This window comes from Ochlerotatus camptorhynchus, unplaced genomic scaffold (assembly GCF_037179485.1).
Source record: "Ochlerotatus camptorhynchus isolate MF236.1 unplaced genomic scaffold, CSIRO-AGI_Acam_v1.1 ptg000180l, whole genome shotgun sequence".
Taxonomy (NCBI): domain Eukaryota; kingdom Metazoa; phylum Arthropoda; class Insecta; order Diptera; family Culicidae; genus Ochlerotatus; species Ochlerotatus camptorhynchus.
The window spans coordinates 400,689-428,125 of NW_027040670.1; the positions used below are offsets into that span (position 1 = coordinate 400,689).

The 27,437-nt window shown below is 39.8% G+C and overlaps 1 protein-coding gene and 1 pseudogene across 1 annotated transcript in view; one reads left to right on the forward strand and one right to left on the reverse strand.

The window, feature by feature from the left end:
• LOC135701948 (heterogeneous nuclear ribonucleoprotein L-like) overlaps positions 1–14,462 on the forward strand; it is an 85,722-nt pseudogene extending 71,260 nt beyond the window's left edge.
• Positions 1–27,437, reverse strand: part of LOC135701933 (somatostatin receptor type 2-like) — a 170,862-nt gene that overhangs the window by 118,514 nt on the left and 24,911 nt on the right. The gene's annotated exons all lie outside the window — the stretch shown is intronic.

Sequence of the window (27,437 nt, forward strand, 5' to 3'; positions counted from 1 at the left end):
TGATGATGAAAGAGCGCACGGATAAAGCACTAAGCAGTTCTCGTATTTTCAAGAGAAAATACGAGAAGTGCTTTACCGGCCTAATGGAACGGATAGCCTCGACAGAACTGAGACTATCCGTAAAAATAAAGTAGTGGTCTGGAAGAAGTGAAGCAATAGTTTCCAAAGTGTAGTGAATTGCTGCCAGTTCAGCCACATACACAGAACAAGGAGCTTCAAGTTTTCGAGAGGCGCTATGAAATTCATTAAATACACCAAAACCAGCGGACTCCTCTATTAGAGATCCATCTGTGAAAAACGTTCTTGCAGAATCAACATGGCCAAACTTTGCAGAGTATAATGACGGAGCAATCATAGGACGATGATGCTCTGGAATTCCGCGGATTTCCTGCGTCATAGATAAATCAAAATTCACTGAATTGCCGAAATCGGAGAATATTACACGATTGGGAATATTTCTTGAAGGCATGACATCCTGTGTTAAATATAGGTAGTACAAAGTCATAAAACATGTTTGAGGATTTAGCTCCAGAAGCTTCTCAAAATTTTCGATCACCAGTGGGTTCATTACTTCGCAACGGGTGAGGAGCCTCAGAGATAACTCTGAAAAACGGACGGATAGTGGCAACATGCCCGCCAGCACTTCGAGACTCATAGTATGAGTCGAGTGCATGCATCCTAACGCGATACGAAGACAACGATACTGGATCCGTTCCAGCTTGATGATGTGCGTTTTAGCTGCCGACTGGAAGCAAAAACTACCGTACTCTAAAACCGATAAAATCGTTGTCCGGTACAACGTCAGAAGATCTTGTAGATGGGCTCCCCACCACGTTCCGGTAATTGATCGAAGGAAATTGATCCTTAGTTGGCATTTTCGTCTCAGATACTCAATGTGGGATCTCCAGGTGCATTTGGAATCGAACCAGACCCCAAGATATTTAAAGGACATGGAATGAGTGATCGGTTTACCCAAAAGTTGAAGCTTCGGTTGTGCTGGGCTATGCTTCCTAGAAAAAACGACCAACTCAGTTTTCTCCGTGGAGAATTCGATACCTAGCTGAATAGCCCAAGTAGAAAAATTGTCCAAGGTATCCTGTAAGGGTCCTTGCAGGTCAACCTCTTTTGGCCCTGTGATAGACACTACGCCGTCATCTGCAAGTTGTCTCAACGTGCAATTGTCACTAAGACAGACATCAATTTCTCTAACGTAGAAATTGTACAAAAGGGGGCTTAAACATGAGCCTTGGGGGAGACCCATGTAGCTAAATCGAAAAGCTGTAGAGTTTCCATGAGAAAAGCTCATATGTTTTTCTGACAGCAAATTGTACATAAAATTATTCATTAATGTAGACAATCCACAAGCGTGGAGTTTCTCTGAAAGAACTTCAACGGATACTGAATCAAAATCCCCCTTGATATCCAAGAACACAGAAGCCATTTGCTCTTTCTTAGCAAAAGCTAACTGAATTTCCGAGGAAAGCAACGCGAGACAATCGTTCGTTCCCTTACCCCTACGGAAACCAAATTGAGTATCTGAAAGAAGGTGGTTCGTCTCAACCCATTTGTCGAGGCGAAAAAGGATCATTTTCTCCATCAATTTCCGAATACACGACAGCATCGCGATGGGCCGATACGAATTGTGATCCGACGCGGGTTTATCAGGCTTTTTAATGGCTATCACCCTCACTCGTCTCCAATCGTCGGGAACAATATTGAGCTCCAAGAACTGATTGTACAAGTTCAACATGCGCCTCTTAGCGACGTCTGGGAGGTTTTTCAGCAAGTTGAACTTGATTCTATCAGATCCCGGGGCTTGCGAGATGTAGATTCCATATCTTTAGGTATTTTATTTTCTTCGGATGTTTTAAAATTATTTTTTTATTTTATTTTTCATATCAAGATGGTAAGAGGAAAAATACGATCGTGCATTTGAAATTGAAACTTCGAAAGCATATAATATGGGGGCCGCCCTAAGGATAGCTGTATCTAGCACCCTGGATCTTAAAACCGGCGCTGTGCACACCGTGATGTTTGTTGGAGTGAATTCTAACGATCCCAACGAAGACAGGATTGAATTCCAAGGCCCAAAGACGATCAAAAGAGAAGGAATAAGAAGAAGTTTTGATCAGATAGTTTTAAACTATTGTTTACATTCTTATGTAGACAACCAGGATCAAAAGTGTAATTAGTGAAGTTTCTTTTGACTTCCAGATGTAGATCCTAATTTTCCTAATGTTTTACATCATCGACCGCAAATTTCTTCCAACTTCTCTCAGGAGCAGTCTTCACGGTACAGCGTAGCACCGATGTGCAAGCAGGCTTTTGAACTTACATAAGCATCAACTCTGTGTTCACGTGTGCACTCCATCAAACGAACACACACTTTAACGTGAGTACAATGTTTATGTTCGTACTTCGTTTGTTTCAGCGTTAAAAAGAATTATACCAAATCCATGAACCTTTAAATCTCTACTAGCCTCGAGACGACCGCAAGTAATCGGTTCAATTCTTTCAGCTCTAGATTTAAGACATCAATTATGTAAACCGCAAATTATAACTTGGCTCTGGAAAGTTTATTTGATTAAGCCTGAAGAAATAAATTAATACAAAAAAAAAGAATTACAAAACGGATAAGGTCAGGCTAGAACCATGAACTTTGAGTGAATTAAGGCCTGTACTCGAAAAAAAATGCACCAGACAAAAGTGTTCGCCAAAAATTTATTTTACGTCGGATTTTCTTGAAATTTTCAGGGAATGAACTAATACCTATGGATTATGTTTCGCCATAATTACTTTATGCAATTTCCTTTCCATCGCTGAAAGCCCGCACCTTTCCCTTAAGACCCCTCATTACATTTTGTGCAATGGTGGAGCTGACCTTTTTGGTCACTTTCATCCATTCTTTCTTCAACTCCAGCTCGTTCTTAAACACCTTGGACGATTTTCGAACTTTGGCCTTCATTATGGCCCAAAATCTTTCCACCGGACGAATCTCTGGTGAATTTGGGGGGTTGACGGTTTTTGGTACAAAAACAACGTTATTGTCTCTGTACCAATCAAACGTCGATCGCGCGTAATGGCATGATGACGAGTCCGGCCAAAATAATGTCTCGCCTCCGTGGGACCGCAGGAAGGGCAACAGACGCTTCTGGAGGCACTCAGTGCGGTAAATTTCGCTGTTGATGGTACCCATTGTGATGTACGGTACACTCAGTTTACCGCATTGGAATATGGCCAGCCAGAGCAAGTATTTTTTGGCGAATTTGTCCACTTTCTTCTTCCTTATGTCTTCTGGAACATCAAACCGTGATTTGGCAATGTAGAACTCCTGCCCCGGTATCTGCTTTGCGTCTGCCTTGATCTAGGTTTCGTCATCCATAACCACACACATCGGTTTCATTAACCACTCTCGATACAGCTTCCTTGCGTGGGATTTGGCCGCCGTGTTTTGTTGATCACGCCGGTTCGGTGCCTTCCGGACCTTGAATACACGAAGCCCAGCTCGTTTCATGGTTTGCTGAACGAACCAGGCGGAACACTTTGCCTTCAGAGCCGCGTCGTGAATCGAAATTTCGGATTACGCTTGAAATAATCCAACCCCTTCCGGGCCTTCACAGGGTCAGCTGTCTTCGATTTTCTTCCACTTCCAGCCCGCCGCTCGGTCGTCTCGGACTCCTTAAACGATTTTACCACCCGAGACACAGTTGTATGGGTGATTCCCAGTTGTCTTCCGATCCATCTCATGGTCGCAGTCGGATTTTCCATGACGGCGCGCAAAATTCTCCGGTGATTTTCTTTTTGTTTCGATGACATCTCAATAACCACTGAACCGATTGTTATGAAATTTTGCACATGTAAACAATTCACTCCAAACTAGTTATACCCAGATTTTCATCAATTTTTACCCACGGATAAAAAAAAGTTGCACACGGATAAAAATGGTGCATTTTTTTTGAGTACAAGCCTTAGACCTGCATTTTCACCACACGTCTGTCTTTACTCTGAAAATTTAGTAGCCTAAAGGCATGTTGTAACATAGCAAGCCCCGATGTTCACACTTGCGTACAGGTACCAAATATCATGTTCGATGTGCAGAATACACCTGAGTTCAAAAGACAGAACGTGCGTTCAATTAACGCACGAAGAAGAAATTTTAACTCAAACTCAATGCCGTCTGTGTTTCGTGAAGACTGCTCAGGAGTTTCATTTAACTTCATCTCGAAGTATCGAAAAACTTTTCCCGGAATTTCCCTGCCTTATCATATGGGTGAACAGATTTAGAAAACCATTCACTTACAACGAAGCATTGCAAAAACGTCACATGACAACCGCATAAACCCAGTCAAGCTACACCATTGGTGAAGGCCCTTTTGAAATATTAGTCTTGAATCATACATCATACCGAACACATGTAAAAATGTTCATCAAAATCGGAGTGAACTGAGCTAGGTTATTTTGAAAACTCCACTCCTCTTAAAAACAAAAACCAATTCACTAAGATGCATATAACTCGGTACAGTAAACAGATAAACGCATTCTTCCATGTTCAAAAATAATCTACATAAAAATTTCTTTAAAAATAGTCCATTCGCAATAACGGCAAAAATGTGATTGTTCTGCATATACATATATGTAGAACAATCCAATAAACCGTTCATGCCGATTTGTTTCAGTGTAGCATCATGCCGAATAGCTCAGGACCAAGCAGTAGCAAGATACGTCTTCTGAATAGCCTATGTTTGTCGATACTAAGGCACGGAGGTCAAACCTGGGGTACAGAGCCAGCCAGGCGGAATCAAGTGAACCGGAGCACGTGATTTTCAATTGCTTAAGATTCTAGGCTGTGCGAAGGGAGATGCATACACTCCAAAAAATATGCACGTCCGATCTACGTGAAAACATAGGTAGCTTTCGTCCATACTACTTTTCAAGTAACATTTACGTTAATACCATGTAGCCAAAAATATTCCCATTTAGCGGTCAACGTGAGCAGTAAGGTAAATATAACGTGATTTCCACTTAAGTTGGAAGCGGTTATCACGTAATGTTACAATAATAATAATGATACAAATTTTGTATCGTCTACGTACATGACGCAATTAGTTCATTCTTAAACTCATATTTTAGAAAGATATTTTGATTTTCCTCAGATTCTTCAAATTAAAAGGATCCATGCTGTTTAAAGTGTCCTTATATTAATTTCCACTAGTGTATTCAGCAACGCATACTTTCAATTTTACGTTCAGTTGACTATATTAATTCACTAATCGTTCATGTTTATAAGCCGAGATTGGCTCAGAAATGTCTTTGATCAATGATCTATAGGATACCGTAGTCCATTAAGTACGATGTACTGAAGAGTAGAAACTGTGAACGTCTGGCGTGTTTCAGCACATCTCAATGATCAAAAATGTCATCAGTGGCACTCGCAGAAAATAAGTAAAAAAAAATACAATCAGCGTAGAAACCTGAAATCTCGCAAAAGTTACCAATCTACTAACGACAAAGAACCACGAATATAAAATATCTCAACTTACAGATGGCAATGGAGAATGATGGGATGCGTCGTTATAGTCGTCGCCGTCGTCGTCGTCGTCATCGTCGTCGTACTGGTCGCATTTGTTGTGCTGATATCATGGAATCCTTTCTGGTCACGTAGTAGCAGTGCATTATTCTTCTCCCTCCGATATCGAGCAGCGTGCAAACAGGTGAAGAATATATTTCACTTTGCTTCACCATCAGCATTATCGTAAAGGAGGAAGTTATTGAAGTTTCCCAGAGCGAATAGATGCTAAAGTGCACCACGTATAAAGCTGGAAGGGTAGCTGTTTTTCTTTACATCCAGCGCAACGTGAAAAGATGGATAGAGTTGAAATGGAAAAGTTGTGATTTGATGTATTTCATCGTAAACAGTTAGCCCTTGCTTCCCAGGTCCTCTGTTCGTGGGTGGAGGTGAAGAGAGGGAAAAAATGCTTGGCTATAAAGATCCATCGCGTTATTGCACGTGAAACCAGTCAGTGTGCTCGGAGGTATGTGTTGCAAGAGACCATTACTGCCGTGGAAATAATATAAAAGCAAATTATGATACCTTCCTATGATGATGGGTGCGAATATAATACGCGGTTTGAAGCGCATAACAAAGAAAATTTCGCTGACATTAACAACACACCCCGTTGCTGGTGACACGCATTGTCATCCCAGCTGGAAACTGAAATAAATTACTTTTCCTTTTCCTGCGAGGGCTGATTAGCGCACTGAGGCGTAAAAAGGATTTGGAATAATGGCTCATGGTATGGCTCAAACAAATGTACATGATTTTTTGTAAAATTCTTATCGTTTAGATGGTGGTGACGTTTTGCTAATAAGAGTATGCGGTATAAGCCAGGATTTTTCGAAATTTCGCAAAACTTTTGGATTATGGTTATTATGGAAGTTTAATGTGTGGATCATGGTTCTGCGGTCTAGATCTCTCAGTTGAATAAAATATTCTGTTTTGATTGTTATTCCCGGAAATTTAAATTTTGTGTGGTTTCATGTGTTTAGAAGTCAAAATATCTTTCTAAAATATGAATTTCAGAATGAACCAATTACGTAGAAAATACAAATCTCGATTATTTTTCTGAAAGGACGTATCAGCTTTTGTAAACAATGCATTTGATTGTTGATTTGGCGTAACTGGTAGCTTACCCACGCATCCTAACACTACTATCTGATAGGAAAATTTTATTGATTACAAAAGCTGATACGTCCCTTCGAAAAAGTAATCGACAAATGAGGCATTCCACGAAGGTTCGCAAATCGATCCTGACCGATCATTTCCAATTACGCTGAAACTTTGCACAGTTGTTCCTTTTTAGTAAAGGCGCCATTTTGTGCTCTCAGTTTTTCATATTGAATTACGACTTCTTTTTGAAAAGGGCCTGTGTAAAAATAGTACTAATGAGTTTAAAAATATATATTGCCGAAACGCTTTGTTCGATTGATTTGGGGTCTAGAGCAAAGTTGTAGATATTATTTTGGCAATTGTGTAAAAAATATACACTGTAAAAAATTTCGTTTGTATCAATGAAAAAAATTATATTTATTATTAAAAAAGTTAATTTCTCAAAAAGCACATTTTTGAAAATTTTCGTTTTAAGCCTCATTGAAGCTCATAATGTTTGCTACTAACTGGCAAAGTTGGTGATGGTAAACTCAAAAACAAAAAAAGTTATGGTTTTTTTAATATTTCACGATTTTTACATTTTCATTAAAACACATTTTTTTTAACCGTGTATATTTTTTCAAGAATTGCATTTTAATTTTGCACAACTTTTTCGAAGACACCATAGCAATCAAGCAAGCCGTTTTTGCAATGTATTAAAATGTTTATTTTATAAGCGCTTTTCTACACAGGCCCTATCGAAAAAGTAGTCGGGGTTCGCTATTACAATTTGTAATAGCGAATCCCGACTACTTTTTTATTTTAAAATCTCAACTTAAATCCACAAAATACATTTATCTGCTCTTTTTTACTTTTCTTTTATTGGAAAACCTTATGGACAAATGATACATAATTTATTTTCATTGTAATACACTTACTTTCTATTTTTATTTACATCACTTCTTAAATACATCGAATATTTTGGCATCATTATCATTACAGTTTGAGTATCGTTTGGCTTTAATTTTATTTTCTGATACAGGAATGAAAGAATGCAACTTTTGAGTTCCTTGAATTATTTTTTCATTATTATATTGCTCGTTGAGGTGTGAAGCCATACATTCGTATTCCTCTGTTGTGGCAAAACTAAATGATAATTTTGTTAATTCTTCTTCTTTTCGATTATTTGCCCAATTATAAAGCTCTCTTGCATTTTTTATTGGATGTTCACGTTCTTTGGCCAAACTTGCTCTAGTAGCCATACATTTTATTGTACCTCCAATAGCGTCACAAGGACCTTTCCCATGTGAAGTTGCAAAGAAATGCCATTCGGCTTCAATTCCATACTTTGATTTAAATTTACAAAGGCTAGCAAAATTTTTCCGGTTCTTGTACTGTGACGCGGCTCCATCGGACATAAAATAAATCTTGTTGATATTTTTACTTTGGTTAATGCGTAAAAAACTTATCATTTTAGAAATAAATAAGTTAACAGCCACTGAGTCATGCCTTAACTCTTCAGAAATTATAATAAAACTTAAATGTTTAACTTGCATATTTTCTCTAAAATATATAAGAAATGGATGAATGGTAGCTTGTTGGACATTCCATTGATGAGACTGAACTTCATCCTGTAACACAAAGCTGTAGTTTTCGGAAAAATCGCAAGTAATTAAAAATTCACCTTCTTGCAAATTATTTCGTGTAGTTTTCAAAAAATTAGATTGCTGTGTTTTTATGAAATCATGTGGTATCAAACTTGTCAATTTCAAGCAGAAAAATGAAACAAACTCGTCTGCAGGCTTTACAATAGTTTCTAAATCACATCTATCCGTGGTAACCCACTGTTCAAATGAAAGCTGATCAATGCATTTTTCCTCTAATTGTTTTAATAAAATGTTTTCTAATGCGGAAGAGTCTGGACAATCTTCACAACACCGTAGATAGCAATATGTTGTCTTGTTTTCACAAAGTAGGCTGTCAGTTAACGTTTTTACATCATTTAAATGGTTAAGTTTTTTCAAACTGTGTAAAACTAGATTGATGTTTTCATGCGTTGTGCACACGCAAACATTGTGGGTTCCAGAGCTGGTTAAAAGTTTACATTGCTTAGGGCGGAGTTTTGCAAATGAAGAGAATCCAATTTTTACATTGCAGTGAATTTCATTGAATCGTTTATAAGCTTCTCTCAAAGTCATCATTAGTAATCTTTTTTGAATGGCTTGTCGTTTTCCTTCTTTCTGCACAGACATATAATCTTTTTGACCAGGCATTGCCCGGCTTATATCATCATCTTCAAAAAAAATTTTGACTGCCAATTTTGTTTCATCACTTAAGGCTGTGCCATATTTTGCGGTTTTTGACGAATGACCTTCCTTTATCAACTTAGCCTCTGTTGCAATATATCTACTAGCATTAAATTGATCCATAACTTTTTGTGTTGACCATGAATAAGGCAATAACGATAAAATTAATAATTTTTCACTTCTTGCAGTGGATGCATTGGAAAACTTTTCCTTCATGTTTTCTAAAACTTCTTTGAGTTCATTCACTTCGTCAGCCTCAGGCTCGAAGTTGAAAAGATTCTTTCTAATACCTTCGTTGATTTCACGGTGCTTCTTTTCGGGGTAGTGGATGTAGTTGAGTTTTCCCACGTCTATCGGTGATACCTGGATTCCTGCAATGTCTCGGTTGAATATCTCGATGTTGACTGGTTGAGTAAATTCTTGGTACGATTGAACTGAAGTAACTGATGTCATTGATGGTACAGTTGTAAGGCTTTCACAGCTCGGTACGACAGGTACTATCACTGTAGTTGGCATCTTTGAGCTTCCGGCAACATGCTGTTCCTCGTTTGAGATGAAAAGAGCTTGTTTATCAACACGAAGACGACAGAACGTGCAAATGTGAAAACCAGTATTCAATCCTGATGCTTCAGAATATCCAATCGATTTTAATTTCTGGATGGTAATATTCGAAATATTCCTCAGGTCTTTCGAGCACTTGACTTCCTCGAACGGCCGAATGCACCTGATAAAACATGCTCGTTCACTCATGTTGCTTCCTGTATCAAAAAAATTAAAAATAATAATCTTTAAAAATGATTGCATTGAAATACAACTGAAGGTTATGCTTACCTTTTAACCAAATGGTGTTACACTTATTTCCTGTGATAACGTTTTAAGATGTATGCGGTAAAAAGCAATCTTTGTGATCAACTGCTTGTTTTCACCATTCAAACTCATTTAAGTATCAGATCGATAGGTATAATTTCTACATTAGGTACAGACAGATATTTTTGGTGTTCACTACTACAGTGTTGAGTATTTGACTTATTACCGTTAAGATCACTGATACAACTATGCAAAATTGAAGACAATGAATAAAAAAGAAAATTAATCACTAGTTTGAGCATCATTTCACTTTTATTTAGTTCTAACTCAATATTCATCAAATGAATTTTTTAGTTTTGTTAGTAACGATACCTTTTCATGGTATCAGATGTAATGAATCCTAACTTTTCAATAGGGCCTGTGTAGAAAAACTCTAATGAAATAAACATATCTATATTGCAAAAACGGCTTGCTTGATTGCATTGGTGTCTTCGAGAAAGTTGTGCAAAATTAAAATGCAATTCTTGAAAAAATATACACGGTTGAAAAACATGTGTTTTTAATGTAAATGTAAAAATCGTGAAATTTTCAAAAAATCATAACTTTTTTGTTTTTGAGTTTACCATCACCAAACTTTGCCAGTTTGTAGCAAATATTATGAGCTTCAATGAAGCTTGAACTTTTTGTAAAAAAAATGTACTTTTTGAGAAATTAATTTTTTTAATAAGAAATATATTTTTTTTTTTCATTGAAACAAACGAATTTTTTTACAGTGTATATTTTTAACATTATTGCCAAAATAATATCTACAACTTTGCTCAAGACACCAAATTAATCGAACAAAGCGTTTCAGCAATATAAATTGTTTAACTCATTAGTACTATTTTTACACAGGCCCCAGTAGAAAAGTAGTCGTGATTCAATTTGAAGAACTGATAACACAAATTGGCATATTTACTAAAAAAGAACAACTGTGCAAATTTTCATCAAAATCGGAGCCGACAAATTAAAAAAAAATTAAAAAATTCGTCAATCTGTAGAGAATTGCTCAAATGTGATTTTCTCCATCGGATATATACATAAAGACGCCATACAAAAATGTATGGGAAATTGGTAAGCTCTATTTAGTATCTAAAAAATTATTGTTGCACCAAAATAATCAAAAAGTTAGTTCAAATAATGTTTAAACTTGATATTTGCAAAGGTTTACTGAGATCCAATCAGTTGAAGTTTTCAATTTCACGAAAATGCAATTATTGGTTGATCATCGGTGATCACTTAGGAGATACATTCATTTAGGTGTTTCCCGAGCTAGTTTCTGTGTTTCCAAGAAAATTCTAGTTGGAACGTCAAAAGCATGAACCTAATATGATGGATTCCATGATATATTTAACATGATATACGTCAAATCTAGCGTTAATAACGTGTGTGCTATATATCACCAAAATTTACATGAATTTTCCAATGGTATTTTCTAATATACCCACCGATAAAAATAAAACTGTAACGATAAAATCAACGCTATAACTTGCAATTAAGAATGAAGTTTGACTAGTTTACGACTGCTGCATATTAACCGATAGATTTCTTCCAGCCATATGCAAATACCACACATGCTGGATTACCCCGTAACATTCAATTCATTACATCATTTAGCCAAAAGCAGCTGCGCTGCGCTGCATCCACATACTACTTCCTATATTATTATAGATCTGAACGGCTGGTGTACCAGAAATATGCATATAATCCTGTCTGCAGTGCTTATCTATCGGCTGGTACCCGAACAAATGCGCAACCACCAAACCGGTAGTTATAAACAGAAAAGCACCCGCTATTTATTGCGCCAATGTCAATAGGTACAATACTGTATAGCTACGACGCCTATCTACCAATGTGCCTATCAGTGTTAAACTTTTGGCAAATCGATGCATTTCCTCCGTTTTTGACACCGGCCATCCAACCATCCCCGGCGGCAGAACAGAAAGTCAAATTATTTCCTAGCTTTCACAACCTCAAAAATCATTGTCATTATGAAACCACGATGCCCAGCATCCTGTTCAGTTGGCCTAGAACCAAGGATAGGCTCGATGTCATTACAGTCAAATGCAAATAACGCTTCCTTTCACGTCGTTCGCTGTTGTTGCCGGATCGTCAAACCCTCTCCATCCGAATTGTAGTGCACATCCGTCGAGGGTTCCGGAAATTTACGATACGCTATTAGGCGCAGAGATAAGATTTCATCATTTGCTTCCGAAGAACCCCCCGCCGCCGTCGCACATTTCCGTCCATTTACTGTATCGGAGATGACACATAGTAAGCAAAGAACCTATGCACGATGAGCCACCGCTACTGTCCCCCAATATTTATTGCGCTGTCAATCAAAGCCTCCTCAAAAACACCAAGTGATATGCGACGGCAAACAACAACATCCCTTCCACCACCTACCGATATATAGACCACGGCCACGAGGGTGGAAATTAATGAAATTTGGTCCATTCGTTTTCAAGGGATTATTCTATCGGAAAGTTTTCGAGAGGCGAATTTTCCGCTCCTCCTCGACGAAATATGACTTGGCTCAAGCATATCAAATCATGGATGACTTTCATTTGAGCCCCTGGCTGCTGAGCTTCTGAGAACCATTTGCAAGCATTTTAAAAATAAAGTCCATCCACTTTAACAGCGATGTCAGTGAACATTAGGAAACTTTTCGTTGGCGTAATTTACTTCGAAATCGCTGTGTTTTGTTCAACAAATTAAGTGAAGAACTCCGATCAATCACTTCGACTAATGGCATTGAATTAAAAAGTTTCGCGGTGAACTTTTAAAAACTGGGTATTGCTGCTGTGACCTGGTTATGTTTTTGAATTAATTGGAAATAAGTGTTCTCTCGTGGATGGATGTGCTTTAGACCTCTCCACGAGTCACGTCACGTAGATTTTCGGCCATTTTCGTTTAAAACTTATAATAATCTTCATAATGAGGCGATGTTATGTGCACCAATAGAAAGTAGACATGCTGTTATTTGCTTTACAACCAAAAGCTATGAACACTAATTCGGGGGCAAATTGATCACATTGTTTTAAAAACGGGAATATTTTCTTAGCTTGTGGATTATTTATAATTCAATTATTTTTAAATTCATTATCATATAAGCATGAGCATGAGCTTGATTGACCGTGCGCGGATTCTACTCTGCTATTGCCACACACTTAGAAATAACTAATTTGACACGTGACGGAATCCATCTTTGACATAAAGGATCAGACGTAAACTTAATGTAAAATTAAGTGCTCCGAGACTGAAAAGTTCATTACTCGACGAAAAGTACGTTTGATTGAGTTGATGGCTTGGGATTGAACCCACGATCTTCTGCTCAGTAAGCAAATACGTTTGGCACTAGGCAAACGAGTTCCTTTTATTACAACACACCAATGATCGAATTGTTGTTACCCAAAGGGTGGACACACTTATTTTGCGCCAACTTTTTTCTCAGTGTGTCTCAGTGTGTCCCAGCTGTACCGACAGTGCCAAGAAGTCATTGAACTGACTTTTGTTTGCTTGTATAATGCCTTGTTTTTCAATGTTTACAAAAACGACACGGACTCCAGTTGGGACTACACATTGGAAGCAGCCGTCTCCAAGAATGCCTGCAACGGACGAGCCCCGTTGCTACACGATCCTACCATCTTCAAGGGAAAGCCGACCCCGTACAATGACCGTCAATCTTTAGTCAACCATGGTCCTAAACCAGCCCTTCTGGGAGCCGGCGGAGGAAACGGATTTGCATCGAATTTTTCACCGCCCGAGTTTCATCCGTCGGAAAGTTGGAAACCAATACCGGCCGGAACACTCGTCGGACTGATGAAAGACGCACCACTGACCTGAAATGGACCAACCAACTTCATTCAACCGGCACAGCAACAGGGCGCAGTGATGATAGTCTACGAACTCGATAACAACACAAGCACCACCAATAAGTTGTTCAATCTGTTCTGTCTGTACGGAAATTTTAAGATAAAATTCCTGAAGAGCAAAGAGGGTACCGCCATGGCCCAGATGGGAGACGCCATAGCAGTCGAACCAGTCGAACGCAGCATCCAGCACTTGAACAACATTCCAATCGGAAATGATGGCAGCAAAATTCAGATTGCATTTTCCAAGCAAAACAACTTGTCAGAGTCCACCAACCCCTACACCCTGCCTGAAAATTCGATCAGCTTCAAGAACTACAGCGCCTCCAAGAACAATCGCTTCCTTTCATTGAACCAGGCCAGCAAAAATCGCATTCTGCCACCGAGCAAGATTCTCCTATTCTTCAATACCCCACCCGTTACATCCGAGGATCTTCTGCTGAATACATTCACCACCAAGGACAGCCACCCGTCGCAAGTGCGAATGTTCGCGCTGAAATCGGAACGTTCCTCCTTCGGATTGGTCGAGTTCCCGAGCATAGCTCTGGTGGTGAACGCCATAATGAAGTGCAACCACAGCGCGATCGATCACAAAGGCACACAATTCTCGTTCATTATGAAGCTGTGTCTCTCCTCGTCCAAGACGGTGCGTGGAGCAACGAGAACATCGAAAACATGGGCATGGGCATGGCATTAGCACCTGGTAACCCAATGTCGGCAGTGGCTGCGATAGCCTCCGTCCTGGCAGCAGCGTCCGGTGGTGTGACGCCCATTTCGGTTACGGGCGGCTGACTCAGATTCGAACACGAAGAACCAATGTAAGGTGGCGGCCAGGGTATACGCGACGCGATGTGACTCACGCAAGAATTAATAATAAATAATCAGATTCTTTTGAATTGGTAGCGCCGCGTGTCGCGTCTACCTTGGCCGCCACTTAAGATGGAGTTCATGTCCTTAGAAGGAAAGCAAAAGCAACGACGTAGCTCATTTGTCAGCTCTCACCCCACCATCAACGATCATCATCCTCATTGTCAGCACCATCCAAGACCACACATACACACCCCCCCCCCCCCCCCATGTAATGTCCTTTCCAATTCGATTCGAGACTACACGGCGGAAGATCGATCCACTTATTGAATGGAGAAAATATCAAAGCTAAATTTAAGGCACAGTTCAAGACATAACTTAAATAGCGCATTGCTAGAGCCACGGCTACACAAATTAGCGATGTAGCTCCCACGGCTGCGGCTGCTTCTAATGCTGCTGCTGGTCCATCTCCTACAACATTCTTTTGACGAATTTTAGAGGAGACGCAGGTGCAGAAAAAGTTCAGTGTTGCCAGTAACTTTAAAGATCAGAAAAATTGTAACCATGGGTGCCAAACAGTGCCAATGACTGTGTCCAGGTGTGCTCAAGCTTGTTTTTGGCACACTGTGCGGAGTGACCAACCCCTTTTTGTTACCCCAATGTATTCACATTGACAAATAAATCGATTAACGAATCTTGAACGTGGAAGAGCTTCAGATTAAACTCATGATGTTCTACTCAGTAAGCAAAAATGGTCGCTCTAAAGCCACCAAGCCAAGATGACGATGGTAAATTTCACAAACACACGATAATCAAGTGATGTTACTATAAGTCTCCCTAATATAATAGGACCTGGGATTTATTCAAACTCAAACTCGACGGAAGTGCTTTTTACCTAAGAATAAGCCTCTACGACCGACGTTCTTTCAAACCTGACAAAAAAGCAAACCTGACAAAAAAGCGCGTATGCCTTCATTAAATTCTACTTTTACGCGCCGTTCGTTGTTTCGATTTGGTCCTTACGTAAGACGGGAACAGAATCCATAAAACTTTCACATTTTTGGGCTACCGTGCCCCTAACTTTACAAAGTAAACTATGACTAACGCGACGACCAACGAACAAATATTGCACACCTTTTAAGCTATCTCGACCGAACTCTAATGCGTTTTAAAACGACTGTTTTCTCCTTCATATTTCACCAGACCGCCCTATTCAACATCAAACTACCGCATCAAAACCACCAAACCACACTACCAAACACAACCCACCGTGTCTACCGTCAGTCTTCAACCACGGCCTTCATGATCGTGTTAAAGGCACACCTAACACCACATCAAATACTAATCGGTCAAGTGCCAAGCATGCACGTCCGATCACGGCATTTATATACTTAACGAATCATGCTCCAACATGAAAAAAAAACATGATGCATTATTTGTAGGCACCCAACCGTACAAACCGAGGAACATACCTCACTCGATCGAGGTAATCCCTCTGACAAATGGGAAACGATGAATATAAATCTCCATTACTGCCCACAAAAGCAAACACATCCCCTCAAAAATGCAATCGAGAAATTTTTAAGAACAATCTTCAGATGGAACGTACTCACCAAAATCAATATATCCGGGAGCGCAATCCCGATGCTTCCACGCATATTTTCTTCTAGTCATGTTTAAGCAATTCCTCCTGCAGCGATTCCAACCACACAGTAACAAGATATCACTTTTCTTTTTTAAATCATTCTGGGCACAAAAGCAATGCACATCGCAAAAACCTAACAATAGATCAGTGCGGTCGAATCACACCGGCAACAAAGGTAAGCGAGAGCACACTAAGCACCTAAGCAACAGGGGTGAAAAGATCAGCCCAAACCATTCCAAATCAAATTATCGCACCCGGGTCACAAAACTATTCAAATGTACGCCAGCACAAAGACAGCCCCGACTCAAAAAAATAAAATGAAATAAAAGCCCGCAGTGGAGTAAAAAAAACAACCGTTCTTGAAAGATTCTCAAAGCGAACTCCCTAATAGCTTTCGTCATCAAATGATTTATTTATCTATTTGTATCATTATTCTCTGTTGTGTATCGGATCAGCAATTGTCACGTCGCGACTTATCTACGGTATCGGGCTTGTCAGTAGAGTGAAGGATTCAGTGGTGCAGACTCTTGCGCCCATCTACAACCGGATGGTCCGGTTCGCCTCAAAGGCGTACGTCACCAGTCCGATTCCAGCGATTATGGCAAAAGCAGGCACTTTGCCGTTCGATATAATGGTTATGCAAGCCATAATTCATGCTGCAATTCGTTTGATAAAGAAGGATTCCAGAAATATCGATCTTCCAGTTGTGGAACGAGCGTCCGATCGCCTGGCGACGATTGATGTAGAGCTTTCAAACATCGCTGTACGGACACGTCTCGGCTACCGAGAGTGGTAGGAACCCAAGCCGCATATTGTTTGAGATGTGAAACGGCAGATGAAAGCTGCCCGAGCAAAGTCGGTTAACAAAATGAAAGCAAATCGATATTAAAATGTGCAGTTGCTATCATAACGAAAACTCATTTTGATTTCAAATGTTGCGACATAAGTCTGATATCATATTGTGCTTTCATTATGCAGTCAAAACTTTTTAAATGAAAGCAACTTAACTAGAAATTCTGCTGTTTTCGTCTTGTTTAAAATTTAATTGAAATTCATCTGTCGTTGAACTAATGATTATTGTTTATTTGATTTGTTTAACACATTTTAGGTCATTCGTGACTTGCCCGGGGTGAGATTGGAGCCCAAGTCTTTCAGCTTGAGAAATATGAATGGTAACCATTTACTCCAGGCCCGTATTAATTTTCCGTTTGCTTCAACAGTGTTAAATTTTGCTCTCATTTTTTCTGTGTAAACCGTTAAGTCAACCAAAATGAGATCAACTGGAGTATTCAAAATAAGTTACATCATAACAGCAAATTTTGATTTCAATTTGATCTTCAGCTTTGCTCGGGTGGGGATCCCCCGAATACAGTGCGTCTCATCGTGCAGAAATTGCTGGCTAACCGGTTTAACCGTGCTTTGGCTGAGCAGGTGTATTTAGTAGCAGCATTCAGCAAGCAATGGGTCTTCCGTCACAATGTAGCGTGTTTTCGGCGGAGGCCTTTGCAATCAAGTCGGCCGTCATCGCTGCAAGAGCATCAACCGAATGTGTTATCATTCTGTCTGATTCGGCCAGCTGTCTTTCGACCATAGAGAGTGGAAGATCGCAGCATCCGTGGATCCAGGAAATCGAGCGCTTATTACGTGGATAGCCGATCCACCTTTGTTGGATCCCTGGTCATGCCGGATTCGCGGTAACGAAGAAGCAGACCATCTAGCCAGTGAAGCACGAAACAGTCCACCAATCAACGTCGCCGTACCAAGGATTGATTCCCGCAAGAACATGAATCAAGTTTTTCGTCAGCTATGGGAAGCACGTTGGGCACAATTGACCGATGTGAAGCTGAAGTAGGTCAAAAGGGAAACGAAGAAGTGGATCGATCAGTACAGCTCTGCCGATCAACGCGTACTCACTCATCTGCGCATTGGTCATACTAGGGTTACGCATGAATTTCTGCTGAAGAAAACAGCTCCGCCAGCACGTGAATGCTGTGGAACCGTTGTCGATGTTCGTCACATTATTCTGCACTGCAGGAAATTTGAAGCGGCCAGGATGAAATACGGAATCGATTCCACAAGCCTTTTTACGACGTTACGCAACGACGATGATTCTGAGAAGCGGTTGCTGAAGTTTCTGTATGAAACCAAACTTTATCGGAAGCTTTGAAGGGTGAAGATAGAATGGAAAGGAAAGTGCAGGATGCACGAAGAAAACGGAGCGGAGGATGAAGAAAAAGCAAGCGATGCAGAAGAAGGAACGGAGAAATTAAAAATAATGTGGATCATGAAGAATGAAGATGGTGAATATATATATATGTAGAAGAAGTAAAGAAGAAATTTATGGAGAAGAAGTGTAAAACATGAGATGAGTATGCAGACGATGAACCAGGAAACGAGCAAACGATAAGAAAGCTAAGTGAATTTTGAATTGTATCGTAAACACTAACACTCACCCTCACATCACTCTGAACACACCCACACACTGTTTACAAAAAAAAATCAATTTAACTGACATGAATGCATCCGCAAGATGTAAAATGTCACTAATAAAGAACAACAACAACAGCAAATCATTAAAAGTTATTCGAAAATTTTAATTTATTTTCGTGGAGAAATTGATCAAATAAATAAATAAATAAATGAGAAATAAACCCTTTCGTATCTATTTTGACTAAGGCCATTGCAGTACACATAAGTCGTCTTCATTTCACGATCCATGGATGCACATCACCAACCTTGCAGTCAGCGATGGATCCGCAGGTCACCTGGTCGATCCACCTTACCCACCGCGCACCACTTCCTCCCATTCCAGTCCGTTCGTTATTGAAATCCATTTTCTCCGGACTGTCGTGAGACATTCTTAAGACGTGCCCAGCCTACCATTGGTGCTGAGCACCAATGCTAACCGACGCCAGGGAGACAGCGCCCACACCTGAACCCTACCTATCGACCCATCAACTCATGAACCGGGGACCAACGGCTTTACTTCCCTTCCGAAGGAAGGCGTGATCATAGATGTTATGCCTCAGAACATCCCGGCGGCACCGACTGGAATTGAACCCAGGCCTGCTGGGGTGAGAGGTAATCACGCTAACCACTACACCACCGGCGCCGAGAGGAGTAATTAAAACATACTTGTATACTTATATACATGCTGCACAAAGTGGCAAAGCGAGGCCTTTCTTAGCTCAGCTCAGTCGGTAAAGGCAGCGACTCCCAGTCCGGTCTAGGAATTTTTCGGGTTGGAAAATTTCTCGACTTCCCTGAGCTTAGAGTGTGATTGTACTTGCCGCACAATTATACCAATGCAAAAATGGTACAAGCTTCGAAAGTTCTCAATTAATAACTGTGGAAGTGCATCTAAAGCACCAAGTTGAGAGCACGCAATAAGCTAATAATAGCAATAATAGTCTAATGTATGTTCCCACCATCGCCCCAATTTCTTCGGGGAATCGAAAATCGTACAACTCGAATCTATCCCCGCTCTTCAGATCACAAAATCCAAGACGATATTAAACAGAAAACACGAAAGTTCAACACCTTGCCGTAATCCTCTTAGAATTTCGAATGGACTCGAGAGTGTTTCTGAAACTCGATACATCGTCGCTTTGACCAATCGCTTCAGTTTACCACCCTCCTCCAAGGAGTTATCGATCTCTTTAATTCTGGCAACATGACCCCTTTATGTACTAAACTACACGCTTGCCACTTGATCTCTTCAAATCAGGTAAACGTGTAGACCAGTAGTGTCAAAGGAGAGAAAATTTGTACTACGCGTGAAGATCCAGCCAGATAAGCTAACCTTTTAAGAAAATGTCTTCAATGGCATATTAGTTGTTGTGTGTAGTAAATTGTTTAATACTAAGTTTGCAGTGTTAATTATCTTTATAACTTATATTAGACAAGAATTGGTAGTCATGAATGCTTCAAACACATAAGAGATTGCACCTTACTCATCGGAGTCACTCACTTTATTAATACGTATCACCTTTTCTCTCCTTCAGAGTCATAAGCATTACCAATCCTCTAGAATTTAATTCAATACAATAAATAGAACGTCTTGCACAAGAATTTTCAATCGTCGAGAACAAATAAATTCAACAGGGCAGCACACCAAAACGCATCGCTCCGATAGTTAGTACATTATACCCACGTTCTTGTTTTCCTGCAACTATTATACTTCCACTGCTAGTATACGGACATTCAAGAATGCACACTCCATCAGGTGGAAAACTATCGCAATAAGCACATTCCAAAGTTTCATCAAAGTTGCAGTCGACGGCGACGACTCCGGTAAGTGCAAGGTGGAATGTTAAACCAAGACAACACTCTTCCGAGCACACCAGACCGACACCAGACACATGCCGTTGGCTTCGTAGCACAGCAGTAGCATACTGATATAGCGAAACAATCGTGATAACTATCTGATGCATGAAATTTACTCCGAAAGAGTGCATGGGGGCAACGAAATCATCGATCCAGGGCGGGAAAACTTCTTACGGAGCCTTTCCTTCCATAGGAAGGAATGGAAGCAGAGCGAAGGACTGTTGATTGTTAAACTTCTTCTAAAATAGCAAAGTTTTATTTTCGCTCTCTCACATCTCCAGACTAGACGGGAGCATTCCATAAACAAAATTAACTTTTACCAGTAAGCACTTTCCTTTGTTTTTTTTTTTCTTTTCGGTAGCATTATTCTACTCACTCTTTTGGAAGTCATAAATTAAAAAATATTAAATTGTTTGGACTGCTCGAACGCATCGCACAATTTGAAGTTTTATTGAAAACTTGAAAACTTTAAATGAAGGGACGGTTAGCCGACTACTCCATTGTTGAAGAAGAGGAGTGTCAGTTTGCAAGAAGTTGTGCATCGTTTAATTATATTTTGTCGAAAATTCAGAAGGAGAAGCTGCATCCTTACCCAGCAATCTAATAACAGTTTTCTCGCCAATTTAATACAGAGAAAATGAAGGCTATCCATATTGTTTGAGTTACCGTTAAAAGGATACAATAATATCATTCGAGAGACAGAAATAATAACACGATTCGTACCCTTCCAAACACAAGATCAATACAGGAAAACCTGCTAAATCAATACTATGATTATTGGCTATTAATCACATAGAATCTATTTGCAAACATTCTTCCCCGGAAAGGTTCGCTTCAGGGGGAAAATTCCCTAATGACACAAAAGACACGATGCCGAACCAAGTGTCATTATAACACAAAACGATAATTGGTCGAAGGAGCCCAATGAATAGTGCGCTGTGTTTACCTTACTAATTGGTTTCCTTAGGAAGGCGAGGTATTTCCCAATGCGTAGAACGTTTCCGAAATCGAATGCACGTGAACAATGATCGCTATGCTAGCACATTGATAGTGATAATAAAAAACATCTTACGAGTGTTTATTTCAGAAAGTAATGTTATAAACGTGTTATAAAATATGTGCGAAAATGTATGTAGAGTGCAGTATGTTTACTGCGCTTAATGGGAAGCATCATGCAAAAAACATCTGGCACGATTTGGTTTGCATAAACATAAATATGTTATAAGGATATAAAATATACAAGAAAATTAAATAGAATTCTTATTCTATTCCTTCTTCTTAAATTATACATTTATATCTGAACTCTTCAATTCAGATATCAATGTATAATGTTGTTGCTACATAAATGATCATCATGATTAAAATTAACTTCAAAGGTGAGTCGCCTTGATTTTTTCCTTAATTTTTTTTCCGTCGATATTATTTCCCATACTGAGAACTAATGCTACCGACCCCAGGGAGGCACATCTTCCTACACCCGGACCCTACCTATCGACCCCCCTCCTGAACCGGGGACCAACGGCTTTACTTCCCTTCCGAAGGACGGCGATTTTATGTCTCAGAAAATCCTGGTGACGCTGACTGGGATTGAACCCACGCCCTTTGGGGTGAGAGGCAATCACGTTTACCACTATAACACCGGCACCGCTAAGTTACCATGATGACCCAAAGTTATAATGTTGTATGTATGTAACAAAATCGTTATCAGTGATAACGATAATCGGTAATTAAGAAGTGTACCAGAATGTTACTTAAGACTTTAAAAAACATAAAATAAAGTCAAAAGCTTTGAGGCAAAATTAATCCAGAATTTGTGGTATTAACAACAGAGCCATTAAGTGTGGGGGGAGGTATCTCATCGATTCTTCCGGTTCGCCTCCTAGCATCGTGCTATAAGGTACCAGGCGATAACCAGGGTAGTTGATCGATAGCTCGGTGACGTCATTTCGTTGGCGTCTGCAATGGGAAATTCTCATAGCAGGCGTTGACGATGGGACGTTGTCGAGTTGTTGAATAGCAACTATCGTGGTAACTCACCGATTACCTGTCGATCTGCCAAATTTGGAAAGACGTCTGCATTGAATTGTCTCATATAATAATATTCCGCCCACTATATCACAAGAAATTGCGAGTAGCTGAGTGGAAAGGAGATAAGTTAAGCATTGGGTACAGGACCAAGTCTCCCCTGGGTGGTGCAAGAAGATGAGCGCAATAGAATCATCAAGTTGCCATAAGGCGCGGAATGAGACTATTGCATGGCTGGGTAGTCAAAGTCTTCCATACGTTAGTCATTTCAGGTGGATTAGAACAGGTTTAGGTTTAGGGTGGGCGTTGGCCAGATTTGGATTTTTCAGATATAATCCTAAATAGGACCTAGATTATTTAATACACTAGTAACCTCAACTTCTGTCACAATGTTTCATTGTGTCTAATCAACAATGAATGGGTAAAATATCAAATTTGCGGTAAATTTGAAAAAAGGGAACTTGGAGTGTAGAGCGCACTGCCCACTGGACGATTCTGAAGCCTGACCAATGTATATAGATACATTCATACCATTGGCATTTTGTATTTGAGATAAGACAGAGACAGGATGCGGAGGGCCCGCTTAGGGGGAGCGTAACCCATGTTATGGCTTCCATTTATTAAATAGTTCAGATAGGCTGGAAATGATAGGTTCATGGTGAGAAAATGTACCATATGGTGCCCGTTCACTGATCAAAATTAAATTAGATTCAAATCGTCAGGCCCTGCCCTGTAATAAGGGGATTGACGATGATTTGTCAAGTTTCATTTTGCATTTGCATATAATTGTAAGTTTAGGTTTGCTTTTGTAATTGTAAGATAGATAGTTTGGCTCAATTGAAACATTGAGTTGTATAAACTTGACGAATCATACCTCTAAAATAGTAGTAGTTACAGTGCCGCATTATCTAACAACCACTGCCTGCAACTAATGTTGGAGGGGTCAGCAGGGCTGATTACGGATCAAAACTAACATAACTCTAACACTGAAATGATCCCGAAACTAACGCTCATTCATTGCACTTTGAGTCATAAAGTAGTTTTATTTATTTTCCTACTAATCTATCTAACACTTAGTTTTTTCTACCGAGCCCGGCTGTGCGGGTCTCGGCGGGAAGGGAGTTTCGCTGAGATCTCGGCGGGAGTGACATTTGATTGCCGAGTCTCGGATAATGCCTTTTCTAATAATCTGCCTACGTTTCTTTTATTTGTTATCTACTTCATCCCTTTTTTTATTTGTCTGCTCTTCTTTCCTCTTCTCTTCTTTTGTTTTGTTTGTTTACATATAACTAATACTAATACCTCCTTGTTTTCTCTCTAATTTGTCTACTATGTCCCACCATCACGATGTGAGATGAGCTACCGTACATGGTACACGCTCATATACACTCCCAAAATAGTATGCCGCAAGTAAGTATATCACAGATGCAACTAAAGATCCAGAAACGATAACCGATAACGCTGAAGATAATGAGCTGTGGTGATTTATATGACTAAATAGTATTATTTATTTATACTAACCTAAACACAACGTGGGGTGACCCAAATCCAAACGATCACTAACCAAAATAATAGACTTATCTTTTTTCAGCAGCACTACACCAGCCAGCAAAGTTCAACAATCCATCGTTGCTTATGCCTTTGTTGTCGTTTGGAACAAGTTTTGCAAGGTAGGCGACGATTGTGCGTATTTCTCGCGTAACTTTTGAAAAGAGCCTATTTATAGCCTGAACAATACATAAAGAGCAGATTGAAACATTGAACGTCGCGTGAAAGTGGGACTTAATGAAGGCCTAAGTACTTTTTCGTAGTTTTTAGTTTTCGGATTTGAAAGATCGTCGGTTACAGTGGCCTGCTTACTGAGCAGAAAAACGCGGTCCCAGGTCCTTACATATCAAATAGATTTATAGTAAAATCGCTTGTGTATCGTGTATTTTGTGAAACTCGTTGTTGTCGTTGGTTCCGGGTTTGAATGGATACAAAAATTTGAGCAACGGTATTATGTGATATGAGGGGCTCGGTGGCCTTAGAGCAACCGTTTTTGCTTACTGAGCAAAACATCATGAGTCTAATCTCAGGCCCATCCACATTCAAGATTCGTCAATCGTTAATATGACTACATGGTAATAACAGCAACTCGGTGATTAAAAAGGTGCTCGTCTGCCTAGTGGCAAACGTTTTTGCTTACTGAGCAGAAGACCGTGGGTTTAGTCCCAAGCTCCTTCGCGTTATATGATCGTTAGGACATCAATTCAGCTTATCGTTTACCAAAACGAACCCTGCTGCAAACCCAACCCTCTTATCCAACATCCCAGTGATTCCTCGTGGAAGTGCAGAGGTGTTCTCGGCTTCCATCAAAGCGAGTGTCATGTCAACACAATCCTTCCCATTCCTTTCTTGACCTGTGTTCGGGCGCGGCCGGCGCTGGTATTGCCTAATTTAAGATCACCAGTTTTTACACATTGAGGATGATTGCTAGTCCCAAGCATCGTCTATTGGTTCTCTGTGTAATTACAGCTGATCTGGCAATAACAGAGTAGCAACCGTGGGCGGTCAATCAAGCTCAAGCTCAAGCAAGCTTAACAACAGAGCCATTAAGTGTGAGTGTGTAGCCTTTCTGGAGATATAAAAACATTTTAAAGTGGATAAATAGCATCCGAGCAACATTACTTTGAAGACGAAGAAAAAGTGACAACTTTATTTTTTATTTGAGACACGGAGATTTAATCCGAATGGATCGCTTTCCCAAATACAGGGCTGGTAGTGCTGATGCGATATAATAGTAGTGACTTTAGTGACTAAAATTACGGAAATAGTGAGCAAATAGTGACTTGTAAATACTAAATAAGTAACCATTACATGGTAACTTAGAAATTCAAACACGGTTTGATATCGAAATGAACTTTTTATGTCATGGAACTTAAAATCAAATTTCATAAATTCCTCAAATTTAATCGAATCTCACAACGGAATCATGTGAAGAACATTTGAAGTGATTTGTATAATTTACTTTTGCTTACGTTTTTTTAGAAAATAGTAATTTCCATTTTTTATGATATTGAATTTGATTCTGCGTTCAAAATCTTTAATTTGGAAATGCTTAACATCAAATATCAGAAAAAAAAAGTGGATATTTTATACGACAGATGAGGAGATGAAAGTAAAGAGTTGGTATGAATAGGGTAGAGCTTCTCCTTTACCAAGCTCATCCGTTAATGAGGGATGGTGAGAGGTGTTTCCCCCTGCCACCGGTAAAAGGAAAGAAAAGAAAATTGATCTTGCACACCGTTTTATTGGTGATGAAAAGCTTGGTTTTGAGTCCGCAGCTGCAAATGCCTTGCCAGATCATCAGTTTCCAGGCGATTTTATCGGCGAAAACAAACTTGAATTTACTGGAGACATCACCCAGGGAACATGCCTGTAATCTATCTTGACAAAGGTTTCGTTGTCCATGAGAAGACATCCTCTGTACTTCTTCACAACCCGTTCGTACAACTTCCAGGCGCGTGTTCTGGCCACTCGATTCTGCTTCATCGATTCGTACAGTACGATTCGTTCGGTTGCTTGGAGACACGGAATGAACGGTAGCCTGCTCGCAGGCGGATCCTCCGGGCAGTACTACGGCTGGCACCGTATTTTTTGGTGACATCCCGATTCGAAAGGCCTGGTTTTCTCTTGATCGACTTCAACACCTTCCAGTTCGGCAGCTGGATTCGAAGTTCCAGCACGAAGTTTGCTTTGAACGTTTGCGATCAAGGAATCGCTTGAGAACATCTCGGATTTTCGACGTGGGTGTGCAGGATCAATTTTCTTTTCTCGTCTTCCATCTAGTACAGCTTGTTTGATACTGCACTTGTCGAGGCGAAACTTTCACTACTGAAACACGTGTACTTTAAAAAAAAAAATCACTGTCAAAAAATTCCAAATCCGATCACTAGAGGCGCTGCTATCGAATAAAAAAAATTGTCCGGATTCTAAGTGGAGCAGACTTTAGGTAAACTGTGAGTGAGTACCATGAAGTGAGGTTTTGATTCCCGTTTCAACAAGGTGAATTTTCCATTAAAATGAAATTTCTTACTGGTCTACTGGGTTTTTTGTGTGGTACGTTGTCAAGAATTGAATTGTAAGTCTGAACTCCCTCAGTCAAAAATATTATAATTGTTTATAACTAATAAAATCTTTCAGATATAAAATGCTGCTTCAAATAGTAAGGGCTAAACATGAAATCAGTTATTAAAAACTCAATCCAGGTTACTCGATTCTATGCTTCTTGCTATTACAGGGTACAGTTTTAAAAAACAAATCTATAAAATGTTTTCTTAAGTATTTTATTTTTTTCATTGAATTCAACTCAATTCCTGAAATTCTGCACAATGAATATGTAAGATTTTTGGACGCACGTTGCTAATACTTTTTTTTTATCTTTTTCATGATTTTAGCAATGACAGGATTTCCTGATTTTGAATTTTAACTAGAACAGATTTTTTGGGGTCGGGATGTGCACTCTTCAAAATGTTGGCTTTGGCTTTTAGAAGAATCGACTGAAATTTTGAAGAACTGACTCCCAAAAACGTCAAGTGATCCCTACCATGCACACTCCACCCCATGCTCACCACCCCATGCAAAAGTAAAACGATAGGAAAAGTATCAATACAAATAATGCAAAAAATACGTCCGCAAGATGGTGCTAACTTGACTGTGGTTGCTAGTGGAAGAAACAGTGTTAAACCTTTGCCCCTCAATATTCCCAAGGACTACTGTTCTCGCACTTCCGCCAGGACACGCATACACACTCACAAAGGTGAATCCCATCACAATCACGCTCAGTCGCCTTTTTATAGACGATTTATAGCGAAGCGCACAACTTTCCCATATGTTGCCCCAGTTGGACCATGACCATGGTAGGAAGCAGGTTGCGCGTCTGATGATGGGAAAGCAGTATAAAAAGGGTGTTAAAAGCTTTC